Source organism: Giraffa tippelskirchi, chromosome 2 (genome assembly GCF_054371585.1).
Source record: "Giraffa tippelskirchi isolate mGirTip1 chromosome 2, T2T-mGirTip1v1.2.pri, whole genome shotgun sequence".
Classification (NCBI taxonomy): Eukaryota; Metazoa; Chordata; class Mammalia; order Artiodactyla; family Giraffidae; genus Giraffa; species Giraffa tippelskirchi.
In genome coordinates this window covers 170,411,774-170,417,068 of record NC_137276.1, presented here as the reverse complement: position 1 = coordinate 170,417,068, position 5,295 = coordinate 170,411,774, and positions in this window count along the sequence as shown.

Here is a 5,295-nt window from a genome sequence, read left to right as displayed (position 1 = left end):
CCCAGGGCAACCAGCCAAATCTGAGGCTGCAAGATGGTGAAAATGCCAACAAAATATTAGGGAAGTATGAGTGGAAATATGACATGCCACAGCCAGGAATTATCTTCATTATCTTTGCACATGAGCCCAGACCTTTATTGAAATATTACATTCAGTTTCAAACTAAATGTAGAAATGGATCCAGAAAAAAGTAACAAACAATAATAAGGATGTTAAACTGGGTAATTCAGAGAAAAGAGCAAACAGAGGAGAGCTAAGATATTTTTAAGATTGGCCAAGGGGTTGGGGGTTCTTGATAATGATCTTTCACTGCCTTGAGGCATTCCTGTTTATTTGCTTTGAGCTTTTAATGGATGTAAATGCACTTCACTTCTGTGAATGACCAAACTATCTTAAATTAAAGCCGGGGATATTTTGGTTGTGTTTAAGGAAGACTTGGTGTGTGTGTGTGTGTGTGTGTGTGTGTGATGAAACTGGAAAGGGCAACTTTCAAAGGCACTGGGAGTGTCATATTGTACTGCCTTTTCAGTCCCTTCAGTCTGTGTCCGACTCTTTGCCACTCTATGGACTGTAGCCCATCAGCCTCCTCAGTCCATGGGATTCTCCAGGCAAGAATACTGGAGTGGGCTGCCATGCTTATCACTTGATCCTTTAAGAGAAGAGACAGACCCTGTGTCCACACGAATTCTCTGCCTAAGGGTAGGGACCTGCTCTTGAACCCTCGCCAGTCTGTGATGCTAGGACTCTGGGGATTAAGAGTCACCACAGACATTGGCTGCAATCCTCCTGCTCACACTGTCCATTAGAGCTAGCTTCTGGCAAAGTCACAAAAGTTGCCCTTTCTTCAGTTTGTGTTTCACTTTCCTTGTTCCCCGAGAAACATAGAAAGGAGCCACCCAAAGGCTGTAGAAGGAGAGGACAGAGACGATTTTGGTGCTTTCATAATGGGAGAGTGCAGCTGTCATGATATTAAGCTTGAATAAATGAAAGCTGAAGAGTCAAGTCAGCCCATTAAAGATTTTTTTTAATTGGTAGAAAATAGCTTTATAATTTTGTGTTGGTTTCTGTCGTACGACAATTGATTCAGTCATAATTTATATATATACATATACATATATATACACACACATATATATATACATATATACACACACACACACACACACACACACACACATATATCCCTTCTCTCCTGAGCCTCCCTCTCCTGCCCTTATCCCACCCCTCTAGGTCATCACTGAGTGCCAGGCTGAGCCCATTAAAGATTTAACAATAGAGCATTTACTTCTTAAACACACTGAACTATTTAACCACCCTAAGAGGCACAAAGAGTTGGACAGGACTTAGCAGCCTAACAACATCAACAGGAGGAAGTAACCACCTTCCTTTACCCTCCCCTTCTTCTCCTTCCTCCTCAGCTTCTTCCCTCTCCTCCTCTTTCTTCTTTCTGGCATATTTTCTTGAAAAGTGAAATAGATAGCTGCCCTCTGTTTCTTAGTGACAGAGTAATCTAGGGGAAAAACAATCTGTAACCAAAGGTCATGGTCTCCTATTTCAAAAGAAGGGGGAGGGGTTGCAGGGAGGGAGTCATCTAATTCTATGCATAAAATTAAAGAGAAATTGCATGGCTTGAGTGGAACAATTAAAGTACACCTTGCACAAACACATTTAGCTACTACTTGAATAGGAGAGGAAATCTGGCCACTTGTGGCCCCATTTACACAAGGATGCCCGAGAAGAGCAGAATTTATTTGATGGCATGAAGAGCCATAGCAGCACCCTCACATTGACTCCCTCCTGATTCTGCAGCTGACTTCGCCGGCATCCACAGGGGGAGGCTGAGGGACTCTCCAGCAGCTGTCACCACTAGGAAACCTGCCTAAACCAGCTTCCTTTGTGAAATCTTGGTTTCACTCTCACTCTTTTTAGATTCCCCACCCCAAACTTGAGCTCTCTCCAAAGAGCAGTTTTAGGAATGAATGCCCGAGACGGAGGGTGAGGGAGCTGACACTTCATCAGAGAGGAGGAGAGGGCTGAAAATCTGAGGGCAATTAGATGTCCCCTGATGAAGTTTTCCTTTACCTATAGTCCCAAGGATTCTTCTAGAAGCAAAATGAACAGACTTAGGTAGGTTAGCCAATCTGACGCTGATGGAGGGATGGTGGAGCAGAGGGTGGGAGGGTGGGGAGGGAACATAAGCAAGGCTCCCCAGGTGTTTGGGTTCAGTAGTTACTTTCCATTTCCTGGAAGCTATATTTTCACCCACTGAGAGCCAGACATTTAGGCAGTGAAGTGCTTAGGATGAGCCTGTGGTCAGGAGCACCAAAAGTCCATTGCAAACTCAGGAAGGGGAGCGTGGGGACTCAGCTGACCAGCTGTGGGAAATCCCCACAGGACTGGGAGAGGCAGAGTGGTGGGGGCCATCTGGTAGAAAATGTACCAAAGAAGGTTTCAAAATCTACGTGGATCTCCAGATCAAAGGTTGGGAAAAAACAACTTACAGAAGCAAACGAGAGCACTCCAGAGACACAGGGGAAGAGGGGTGGGCAGGAATGTGGACTTCCCCCAGGTCTCTTTCTGTTCTGCTTAGAAGGAGGGAAGCCACTGCCTGCTTTTAAAACACCAATTTGTATCCACTTGTCTCTCCATTCAGTGTTCCCATCCCCACCTTCTGCCATATTTGATTACTGCCTGCTTATTAGAATTACAGCACATATCTTGAGTCTTTCCTTAAATACGACTTTTACACTGTCATCAAATGGAGGGCTCTTGTGGAAAGAGTATGAAATATTTTAAAAAATCAGGCTCAGGAGGTTCAGAGCGTTAATGAACTCAGTTTAGTCTATCATATCATTTCAAAGTTTGTGTAAATACAGGGAATGGAAGAAGCCCTGGACTGAGAGTTCCAAGACCATGGCCTCCTTCAAAGAGTTCAGAGAAGGCTACTTCTCTCTGCTGTGTGACTCAAAGGAACTCTCTTCACTTAGTTGGGCCTCACTTTCCTCTATAAAGTTACAGGTATGCAAATATCTCTTCTGACACTGACATGTTATGATGTAAACTTTGCTCTTATGTACATATGGATTCTATTTTTAAAAAAGTACTTTGGGACCAGTGGCCAGAGAGCCTGTTTTCTTTGATAAACTGATCTTTGAATTCTTTTCCAGCCTTCTTTAAAATCCTCCGGGAGGATACTTGATTTCCATTGTGCAAATCTAGTACTCAGTCTTAACGATAAAGTGTTCGGAAATGATTCAGTAAGACAGAAAAAGAGAAAGCTTAAGACCGTGACCAGCCTTCTAACCCAGTGACAGGCCGGACTGGAAACTAACTCACGCCTCAACACTGAGGTCGGGCTGAGCAACCGTGCATCACTGGGGAGGAAATATCAACCTAAGTCTGCATCTTTGTTTTTACTTTTACTTTTTTAAATCTTTGCTTCTCCTCTGAACTAGCTGTTTGGGTTATTTCTGGGCTTGAAATTTTAGTTTATCTTCTTAATTATTCTTTAAAAAAAATAAGCCCAGACATAATTTTCTCTAGATGCCTTCTGTGAACCCTTTAAGCTGATAATGTGTCCCTCCTATTTGCCGAGTTGGTACCTTGAGCATTCTCCTTGGTCACAGTGCTTGTGCCTCATGTCGTTACACCCTACGAAGTCTCCTCTATCCCTGTGATTCTTGCTCTACTTCAGTAACTGCAGTAAGTGCCTAGCAAAGTATCTAGCATACTTTATATGCTGTAATAGGGTTCTCCAAAGAAACAAAACCAATACACACATGGAGAGAGAGATTTATTTTAAGGAACTGGTCATGTGATTGTGGAGGTTACCACGTCCAAAATCTGCACAATAGGCTAGCAGGCTGAAGACCCAGGTTGAGGTGATGTAGCAACTCCATGTGAAGATAGTCTGTTGGCAGAATTCCTTCTTCCTTGGGTGAGATCAGTCTTTTTTCTATTAAGGCCTTCAACTGAATGGGTAAGGCCCACTTACCATGGAAGAAAATTAGCTGCTGATTTCCATGTTAATCTCATCTTAAAAATACCTTCACAGAAACATCTAGAAAAATGTTTGACCAAATATCTGGGTACTTTTTCCTAGCCAAGTGAATACCTAAAATTAACCATCACAGATGCTCACTGAGTCTTCTGAAGTGAGTTGATGCTGCAGGATATGTGAACAGCCATTTTTGGCTTCCTATTTCTCCTGGGCTAGCTTTCTTCTGTTTTCTTCTAAAAAGCCTCTAGTTCATTTTTTACCCACTTTAAATCATTTTAACAAATTGTGTTAAATTGTGTCCTACTCTGTGGTACATTTTTCTCTGAAACTTTTTGTTATTTTGCATTTGCTGCAGAGGTCAGGGGCCCTGTCTATTAACCATTTCCTGTTAGCTCTTTCTCTCTCTCTCATTAAAAAAATTTTTTTTTAGCTCTCAAGATTTCACCAGGCATGGTGGCATGGTATAACACATTCAGGCCCCTGAAGTGATGAAGATTTGTTTAATCCCCTGTTTTTCAACTATCTATACTTCTGTTTTCTTTGTGTTGAACCGGCCCTGGCCATGGTGTGGCTGGAGAGGAACTGAACATCAGGGCCTCATATTACTTTGTATCAACGTGAAAGGGGGTTTATTTTAGAGGCATTACCTTATTTGAACATTTAGATCCAATTGTAGTAAGGACACTATTACAAATGATAGAAATGCTTACAATGCAAAGTTTAGTGATTAAAAATAAGATATAATATTGTATATACAAAATGACCCCATTTAAAAAAAAATGTGCATAAAGACTGTAAGTATCAGTGTTTACAGTCTGAGTGGTAGAATGTGGGCTTTTTTTCTATGCTTTCTAAAATTTCTTTCTACACGTAATATGTAAAAATTCTTAATATTAAAAGTTAATTAAATATTAAAAGTTTAATTAAATATTAAATATTTTAATATTGAAGATTAAAAGTTTCCCCTTCTCTCTCCCTACTCCCTGCAAACTCTCCCCTTAGCCACCTGAGATAATTATATAATCATTAATAACAATTTAACATGTATCCTTTCAGTCATTTTACACACAGGCATGCACACACACACACACACAGAGCTCTTTTTTTCTTACATAAATAAGACCATGTATATCCCTCACTCTAAAAGCTGATTTTTTAATTAACAAAATGTCTCCAGTTTCTTCCCTTGTGAACCTAATTATTTACCCCAAATCTACTGATTTAAATGTCTACCTTTTTGGAAAAGTTTCATAACTATGCCCTAATTTAGGAGAAGGAAACTCATTCTCCTCTCT